The sequence below is a fragment of the Phyllostomus hastatus genome, unplaced genomic scaffold (genome assembly GCF_019186645.2).
Source record: "Phyllostomus hastatus isolate PE091 unplaced genomic scaffold, TTU_PhHast_1.1 phas_contig_80, whole genome shotgun sequence".
NCBI lineage: Eukaryota > Metazoa > Chordata > Mammalia > Chiroptera > Phyllostomidae > Phyllostomus > Phyllostomus hastatus.
The window spans coordinates 11,706,930-11,717,471 of record NW_025333960.1 but is presented as its reverse complement, the minus strand read 5'-3'; positions in this window follow the sequence as shown (position 1 = coordinate 11,717,471).

Genomic DNA, 10,542 nt, shown 5'->3' with positions numbered 1-10,542 from the left:
GATGTAAACAGACTCAAAGGCATAAAAATAGTAAAATGTAATAAAATAACTATAGAGAATGATTTACCTTTGTTTAAATATAATGTATTCAATTGTAAATTTATATAATTTAATGTTAATAACAGCTCTGCCTAACAACTGGCTCACAAATTCTTAAAAATTTAATAACAGGCTTTTACGAGTCAGTACAAATCAGCTCCAGCCACCATCAGCCCAAGTATGGGGACCTTATAGGTTGACTTAAAAAGAAGTGCATGGAACAAATCTCATCATCCAGCTTAGTTACACAGGGATGCAAAACCAACATGAAATTGTACAGCTTGGACAAATGATAAAAGCTGCACAGAGGAGCTGCAGAAACATAAATAAGCATAGCTCAATTTGCATACTCATCAAAAAAAAAGTTCTTGCCACTCTTACCAGAATCTTGATTTTAATAACCAGTCAGAATCTATGCAGAGGGCAATATTTAACTTAGATTTTTATGGAAACATCAAAAGCATTTTTTGAGAATAACTTAACCCAGACTCTGTAATAAGATCTCTGGACCATTTAGAACATGTAAAAGGAAGCAGAGTGTTTTTACTTTATACAGGTGTTTGCTTCTTCTTTGCTAAGGAATTGATAGCAGTACTTTATCTACTGTGATTGAATGACCTTGCTGGCCCCGGTCACCTTTTGTGCTACGTGACCCAAATTGCTGCCATAACTCAAAATCTCTGTTCTGAGATGTCTGCTTCTTGCCTCAAAATCCTAGTACAAAGTTGTTTCTTATGCATTTTCCCAAAGCCCACACTGAGTTGTGAGACTTGTCTCACCTCTCCTAGGAGTGACAAGTCTGCAGATCTTTGAGCCTTTCCCCAGAAGGCTCCATATGGAAAATATCTCTGTGCCGGGGATTTCCCTGGAGAATGAGCATTCTTTTACTTTGTACCTGGATTTCCTCAGTGTCTGGTTTTAAGGTATCTGGGAGGAAAATCTCCTCCTGACTAAGGTCAGTTCTGAAAACAGACTCTCCATAGCTGGGCCATTTCCTGGGCAACACTAATAAACATACTATATGAATTTTGCTTACCTCCCTAGCATTTAAAATACAAGTATCTGGGATCATGTCACTTCGGATATCATGTGGGGTTTATTGAGTCAAAAAATAAGTGCCACAGTGAATCAGACCTTGGAGCTATCCAACTCATTCTTAATTTTTTTTTAATAGAACAATGGCTGATGATGATTTCAATAGCTTTAAAAAAAAAACCTGATAGACTTTAGTCTGTTCCCTTTCAGCAGCTGCATTTTTTGACTGATTTATCATCTTAATATTTCTTCTCATAAAGCATCTTCCTCAACTTGGTGATTATTTAGACTGTCCTTTTACAGAGTTTTAGACTTGGCTTTTACAGAGTTCTATTATGTTTTCTCAATGGGCACCATGTTTCTGGTAGAACATTAGCTCTTCTGGCCCTAGACTGTAGTTTCACATTAGCTCCCATAGACCTAATTTACAAGCATAATGTGTTCTGATTTATAAAAATGTTAAGACCAATCATATGCAAAATTATAGTACGGAAAACTCCTGGCTTCTATGCCTCACTGTATATACACCCTTAGATTATAAGCCTTATAAGACAGGAATTCTGTATCATTTATCTTTGTGCAATAGGTTTTACATTTCAAATAGTCTTTAGTCAGATCGACAAAAAAATGTACCTTTATTCATCTATCATTAAACTCCTCTTAGCCTTCTCTACCACATCAAGGACACCCAGTGTCTTGTGATTTAAAGAAGTTTTTTTTTCTTTCAGGAAATCACTATATTCAAGACTTAAGCTTAGCCTATTAAAGTTTCAACTTTTCTTCATGGTTTTTCTCCTCTCTGGTGGATTCTTGTCTTCTGCTTCACCATGAAAATGTGTCTGGGCATAGGAGACATTATGTGACATGGCAGGCCACCTCTTTGGTGATAGTGGGGCGTGGTTGTCCTCATTGTCCCCACTGCTGGTGGAGTTCTTTGTTCACTCTGCCAGCTTATGTAATGCTCTTTGAGGACTTGGACATTTCCCCCTGCACATTAGATCCCTACCTCAGAACTTGCTAGCCCTGGAGATCTCCTCTCACCTGGCTAGACCAATTCTTTGGTTCCTCAGCTTGGGCTATCAACCTTGAGACCTTCTTTCGCAAGGTCATTTCACTCAGCTATAGTGATTTCTCTGAGAGCTTGCCAGTCAGTTCCTGCTGCGGCACCTGGGGAATTGTTGATCCCTTCCATGACCTCCATGACAGTTCCCAGGAGGTGCAGGCCACCTGAGATTCTCTGCAGGACTGCCTCATCCAGGGTTTCAGGTAGCAGATGGAACATAAGCTTCTCCATCCTCAAATACTCAAGGCTAGCACTATTATCCTGTGTCCCAGAGGTTCGACCCAGGAAGGGGCAGGTTAGCTAGCCCCTCTTGAATTGATCTGTCTTCCCTCTTTTCCATCTCTCCCAATCTCTGCAAGTTTCTGAGTCCCCAGAGTGTGCAAGCAATGCTGCCCTTTTTCTTACATCACTATCTGCAGCCCTACCAGTCCTGGTTTAAAAATCTCCACAATCAGTCTTCCAAAGTTTGATATTAACAGGATGCTTTTGAAATTTAAGAAACTCAAGTGCTGAATTGTAGTCATGAAAAAATCGAATTTTCTTGATTGATATATCTCAAATGTTCTTCATGAGTCAATCTTGAAAGCGAAAATCTGAATGTGAAATCTTTAGCTATTTCTCTATTTTAACTATAGCAAACTCTATCAGTTTCTATACCTGCAAATGTAAAATGTTACCTTACTCTGACTTCCTCTAAAAAGTAGGACTAAAAAGCATATGAGAGCAGTGCCAATGGTTCCCAAAAGCAGAATGCTGTGTAACTTGTGCCTCTGGAGTTGTGCACTGCAGCCCTGTTCCAATGGCTTTGAAGACAGGAGTATAAGGCTAAATCAAACAGTAGTTGCTATAATAAAACTTGTGTTGGAGGGAGGGGACAATTCTGATCTGTGCTCTGTCACCTGCTAGCAATGAGCCATGTTGCATTTCTTTTGTGTGTTTGCTATTTCCTATGAAGAATCCACACTAAAGCAGTTGTAACCTCTGGTTGAATAGAAGGACTATCATATTGGGAAACACAAAACAAGCAGAGGAATACATTTCATAATGTAATTTCACTAGATTTGTATCTTCACACCCCACAATGGTGGCTGGCATAGACATTGTCAAAAGATATATAAATTTGTAAACATGTTTAATAAGTGAATCCAGGAATAAATAGAAGAATTAGAACTGTAGATAGCATCTAACCCACCCCCAGTAGTTTTACAGATTGGAAGATAATTAGGGTGGTTTTTCCCTTCGATAGGTACAGCCAAGTGACTCCACCCAGGAATGCCTCAGTGCTGAGCACATTCCTTTTCACTGAGGGGACCAGGAGGAGCAAATCCGTCCAGAAGAGGGAAGTAGCTGGTTTGTCCTAGGTCTGCAGAGGACAATAGGTCCAAATGAAAATGAGGAAGCTGCAGGGGAAAAGCAATATTCTTTTAACAGACACTAAATGACTGATGTTACCTGAAAGTAAATTGTTACTAATCGAGTTACCTTTAGAACTACATTTCATTTGGATCAGATATGTGATCTGTCAATAACAAGAATTCATCTAATTTAAGAAATATACCCCCTTTCTACCATTAGCCATTGAAATTAATTCAGAACAAAGGGATTCTAAATTCTTCATTGTAGTTAAGGACATGATTATTATTTCTGGAGTGTATCATCATTTTCAGCCTCTTTTCATTCACTTTGAGAGGATATTTTTAAAATCGGCCAAGCCTCAAGTAACCATTTATTCATACATGTGGTGGCGACAGGGACAGACAGGGAGAGGAAAGGAACAAAACAAGGTACTTGTTTTTAGAGGACAGACTATCATGATTCTTAAAACCTAGTTTTTATTCCAAATCCTCAAAGTTGTTTGCAAACTTATACTCATTTATTCCCACCCACCAAGCACCACTCAGAGTGAAGGAAATGAAATGAGGTAGTGAAACAATTACAAATACAGTGATCACAACTCTTTACTGAGAGCCTACTCGGATAAGGTAGAAGCTCAGAGATATTACTTGCCCAGCTTCACAATACAACTCTGGGTGACTGAGAGAAGGGTGGTGTAGTTGCTACGTTCCTGGACCCTTGTGCCAGATTCCCTGGGTTGAAGCTCACCTACATTTTTTTTGAGGTCTGTGACCTTGGATGAATTAACCTCTCTGAGCTCCCATATTTCTGCTGCAAAGTGGATGGGATGACAATAATGGTACTTACCTAATGGGATTATTGTGAAGATTAAGTGAGTCAATGATCAGAATAACTTGTGGCACATATAAATGCCATGTGAGTGCTATTTGTGGTTGCAGATAATAAACCCAACTCACATTAGCTTAAGCAGCAAAGAAAAAGTAGTAGTATTTGCTTTAGACAAGCCTGAAGAAGGAGGTTCGAGTGATGTTTTTGGAAGTTCACCAGCATGTCAGATTGCTTTTCCTTGGCTTCAAGATACCTCAGACAGGCTTTGTGGTAGCAAGATGGCTGTCTGAAGCCACAGGGTTGCACTATCCTTACACAGAAAGAAAGAATTGTTTTGGGGAAGATCTGGCAGCGGTCCCATGGAAGTGGTCCAGGTTTAGTTAAATACCCATTCCTGCCCCTGGGCCTGAGTCATGTGACAAGCACTGAGGCAGGAGGGCTGGGTGTGCCTAATCCAGACCACATGACCTGAGGGGGGTTCTTGTGTAGAGGCTCTCAGATGGTTCCCCAAAGAAAGGGATCGGGAAGATAAATGAATAAATACTTTTTACAGATGTGCACATACTACATATATATTACATAGTATACAATATATGGTCTCACTCATTACTAGCAGGTGAAAAAGTGGAAGTCAGAAAGAGCAGCATTTTCTTCTTCCAGCAAAGTTTTACTACAACTGTTGTTGAATTTAGCCCTGTACTCCTGTCTTCAGCACTGCTCAGCTCCAGGGTGTAAGTGGCACAGCTACCTGCTCTCTAGTTTTGAGGCTCATTGGCACTATTCTCTTAGGACTTAGCAATCCTCCCACTTTTTCAAGAAAGTCACAGTAAGTTAACAGCCCTGTAGTTTCATTGTACATTTATAGATGTAAAAACTGAGGATTGAATGAAAGAGGGGTCTTTGTACATTACATCATTGTTTAAGCCTAGTCTGAGTCAGATGTGTTTACTAAGTATGCTAGCAGCTTTCTGAGAAAGCAACCAGAAATGACTGATCTGGAGTGCTGGTGCTGAGTCAAGACTTCCTCTTCAGGAGTGTGCCAATGTTCCGGCCCAGAGACACTAAGACATTCAGGCTTTCTGTGACTTTTTTGACCTGGGTAATAATTAGCAATAGCTAGGTATATCATTGAATAATGTTTCAACTGACAAACATCAGTTTCCTTCTATCTACTAGTGCCTGCTCAGTTTCAAAACATGGCTTTGTTAACACAACCATGACCTTTGCTGTGGAAATATAGCCTTCTGAGTGTATTGAAATGTCTTTATTAGCTGACTAATAATGTTAGCTAGAGTTTATTGAATTCCCTTGGAACAATCAAAGAGGTATTGCTAACAAAGTAGAAGGTAAATAACAATTTCTTGAAAATATAACATAATAAAAGGAACATATATTTATTGAAAATGATGTACATAGTGATTTTACAAGTTATCCTGTCTAAATCCTGGCCAACAGCTCTGTAAGGGAGACAATAGCATCACATTTTATAGATGGGAAAAATCAGATTCCAGAGAGGGTAATAAAGTTCCTAATCCTACGACACTAAATAGGTGAAATGGTGTTTACTCAAATGTCTGCTCTGCTTCGAACCCTGCCTTCCTTCCACTGTACCATCTTAACCACCCTTTGCATATACTTACTTTAAAATTACACATTCAGTTATACTCCTCCATCCTTAGTGTAGGCACCTAAGTATTATTGAATATTGTAGTCTGGGCCTTATTTGAGGACTGATTAGTCAGTATGGATTTGAACCTTCCTATTCTCATCATAAAACCACAGGTCTGTTTGATTTGTAAACTTCAGGAAATAAGACTCTCCTTATTCAGGGCCACATACAGGCAAAAACACAAGGTGGGCAAGTGTGTTCTTTCTCTGGGCATCACTTCCCCATCTCACTCTGTGTAAGGCTTCTTCTTGTCTCAGCTCTTGGACGTCTTTACCATCCATGAATCTGGTGTGTCTCTGGGTCAGCACTTTCAGGCCAAACCTGGCTCCTTGAGGCTTCACCAAACTTTTCTCTAGTGAATATCGATCACGTGTTAGCATCTTGGCACTTACTCTTGCTCCCTAAAAGCCCCCAGATATAAACCTGGGGACTTCCCTTCCACATGGTGTATAATCCTGGGGCCTGCTTTGCCATTACAGAAGGTAAGGAGGTCCCTGAAGTTTACATCAGCTGGCCATTTCTTTTAATACTCAGGGACTGCCAAGGGGGAGATGAGCAACCTAAGCACAATCAGTGTGAATCTGGTGCCGTATTCTGGTACTGCAGAATAAAGCAAGGACAGGAGAAAAATTAAAATCGGTTAATTTTGTAAGAAGTGTCCTAGCAAGACAGTCTGGCAAGATTGTGCTCTCATTCCCGCTCCAAACCTTGTTCTTCAGTTTTGACCTTCGATCCTGTTACGTTCCCACAGTGCTATAAACCATTCTTCCTTGTTTCAGGGTCAGAAATATTTCTGTGGTTTCCAACCAAAGAACATTTGCATGAATTTCCCTGTCACTGGTAGCCCTCCATGCTGCATTTCTCCCCAAGTATCTTACCATTGTCAGGTTCTTCTCTCATTAGTGGAAATCTAATGTGACTCTATCCCTTTCCAGGTCAGGTCAGGTGGTCTGTCCAGCCCGGAATGTCTGTTACCAAAGCAGGTAACTGATCTACAATAATGAGCTAGTGACACAGAGAGGCACTTATTTAACTCATTACGCTAAACTTCTCAACAGCTGTTTAGAACCCATCTTGGACTTTATTTTAGGATTGTATTTGGGGCTTAGCATCTGGCCATTTAAACTGACTTTCTTCTTTCCCAGGGTCTGGTGTAAACTCATCTCTGAAGAAGGTTGGAAAGCATAGGAATGTAGGTCAGAAGAGTTGAGTGAAGACCAAGTTATGTAGAGCCCAGGGGAGACCATCTGAAAGCACAAGTAGATCCTAGTCATATCCTATTTGAAATCTGCAGTGGATTTCCAGTCTGAACTTGAGGTTAATGTTTAAATGCCTTACATGGCATTCAGATGCCACCAGTACCTGGCCTTTGCCTTTAGCTTCCTCACCAGCATTCTCTCCTTTACAACTCATTCTTCAGCAAAGCTAAACTAAAGGTGGTTCTCTGTATGAGCCACTTGTTTCTTTTCTATGGGCTTTTCTGTCAGTCTATTATTTCTCTCTGGAATGCCCTTCTTCTCATCCCTCACCAGCTCTCCACACCTACTGCTGAGCTGGCCAGTTGTCATTCATCTCTTAAGACCCCTTCCTAGCCTTACCTCCTCAGGGAAGTGCTCTTTGATGACCTCCTGCTCCAACTCCAAACCCTAAGCCCTGCAGAGACTATGCTTTCAGATTCTTATTAATTTTTATATTCCTGGTGCTTAGCATTGTTGGTACTAATGGTGATTGAAGTTCTTAGGATGGACAGACAAACAAATAAAGCCCCTGTATAATGGTAAAACATGGCACTGCAGAAAGTATTCCATAATGCAAGGCTTTCTAGACCAAACCTTCATGTCTATGGCTGGTCTATTCCCTTCCCCTACTCTGCTGGGTCTAATAGTAGTGTTTCATTTCCAATCAATGCTGATTCAGTTTACTTGTAGAAGTCATTTATGCCACTAAGTTAAGTCACTTAAGTGACTCGGTTATGCTCACCACACAAATAACAAAAAAATCCTGCCTTGGCCGAGAGGCTGTCATGGAGACATAGTCTATGTAACCCAATTGATCACTATGTACCAAAGTGATCACAGAACACAGAAAGATGACTGAAGAAAAATAGGCCCTTGATACCTTTTCAAAAACAGATGCTAAGAAAGCAATAGAAACATTCTAGAAATTCTGCATCACAGTGAGAGCACTCAGAAAATAAATATGTGTAATGTAATTAGTGCAAATAGGTTTTAAAAATATTTCATGCTAGCAATTCAAAATTTACACATTACCTTTTTAAACACTTTAAAAATATTCATCCCAATAAAGTATGTCCTCTTTGTAGTAAATGCAATTTTCATTCATTCCCCTCATTTTACCCAGTCTTTCTAGAGGATTTTGGGCTAAGCAGTGAATGTATGTGAGGTGGCATTTTGACAGAGTTAACAGGTTCCCCTACAAAGATAAAAACTGTGCCTTCATTTCCTGTGGCACAGTGGCAGTGACTCTGTAACTTCACACCCTCTTGCTGAGAGAATGACCGTCAGAGCCTGCAAAGATTCAGGCAGCTGCAGCTGTTTTCCTGTTCTGGTATTAAACGGTTATCCTAGAAGTCATTCTGCCAGAGAAGCAGGCAAGGCCACGAGAGACACTTTTCTTTTGTCACTGTTAAGGCTTTGTATAAATGCTCTGTTTTCTTGCCTTTCTTCGTGGGGTTGAATGTGTTGAAATATTCCATACTGCATAATACTTGTTGCCATTTCACTTACACTCAGGGCCTAGAGTTTGTGAGGCTTTCTCACAGGAGTTTAATTATTCAAATCGAGACTGACTCATCTCTCAGTAAAGGTTATGAAATTCCTTTGGAATTCCTAAGATCGGGTTGTTTACTCTTGGGGGTTGAACTCAGATGATGCTTCTGGAAAGACTGAGTAGAAGACAGGTGATGGAGATAGTAAAGAAAAGAGAAGACAACTAGCATCTACTGAGCATCTACGATATGATTAGCATGGTGACTGGTGGTCCAAAGATGCTATCTCATTTTACCTTCCCAACAGCTACTTGAGGATATTCCTCACTTTTCACATTAGGACACTGAAACACAGAGAAATTAAGGTCACACAGACAGTAAGCAGCAAATTCATAACTCCAATTCAAACTCAGCTCTGCTTGACCCTTTTGGATTTTTTACTCTGTCTCCTCTGTTTATTTGGAAAGTACAGTCTTTATGCACTTGTAGTTCACGTATGTTGTTACTCTTTAGCGACTTATTTATGTGTATGTACTGACAAATTTGCAAGGCAGATGAAATATTACTGAATTAACCTTCAGCACATTCTAAGAGCAGTTTGGGGAACTGCTCTTAGCAGTTAATGAAATAGATATACATTTTGAACTACCTTAGTATTGTGCATTGAAAATATGTAATTCTTTCATTTATTCCTATTTTCATCATCATTATTATATGCTAGTGATATCTATCCTTCAATATGCTAAATAGGTTTATGGAAAGCTGACACAAAGAAACATAATCATATCCATTTTACTACATTATAATGGAGTAATACCTGGAAAAAGTCTAGCCATTGTTAATATAACGAGAATGGTTTTGCATGACATTGATGTAATCCAACAGCCAAGAAGAGTGGACTGGAATGCGTATATGTGAACAAATTGATGACTTCACTGTGCTAGTCAGTGGGGGCAGTGGATGCTGTTGAGTGAGCATGTATACTGTGTGGTTGTTGAATTAAAAATGACTGAGTGAGTAGAGCAATGAATCTGCATCAAATTTTGCATTAAGCTTGAACATTCCTTGGGGGAAACTATGGATGATGCAGAAGGCCACATCTATGGGTAAGTGGTGATAGGCAGCTTCATCACAACTATGTGCCTGTTCATGCATCATTTCTTCTGCAGAGATTTTTGGAGAAACATCAAATCACCCAGTTGACTCAGCCCCTCTACAGCCCAGATTAGTGCCCTGTGACTTCTGACTTTTCCCCAAACTAAAATCACCTTTGAAAGAGAAGAGATTCCAGATTGTTGATAAGATTCAGAAAATACAACAGGGCAGCTGATGGCAACTGGGAGAACTGTGTGAGGTTCCAAGGTGCCTCCTTTGAAGGGGACTGAAACATCATTGTCTTATGTACAACGTTTCTTATATCTTCCTCAATAAATGTCTCTATTTTTCATATTACATGGCTGGATACTTTCTGGACAGACTGTGCATAGTTTGAATCTCAGCAAACTTGTATGAGAGAAATATAATATTTTAAAGCCTGGATTCAGGGAACCAGACTGCCTGGGTTTGAATCCCTACCCAGATTTGCTGTGGCCTACCCTGGGAAGGTTGCTAGCAATAACACTTGTCTCAGAAGGCTATTGGGAGCATTTCATGAGTTGTGGCTCTGAAGCCCGGAACAGAACTGGGCACATGACACATATTTAATAAATGTGGGCTGTTTTATTTCTTTCACATGTGAAGAAACAGGTCTGCAGTTCAGTGATTTGCTTCCATGCTCTGGTTGTGGCAGAGCTGGTGACACTCAGGTTTCCCTTTCTTGCTCCA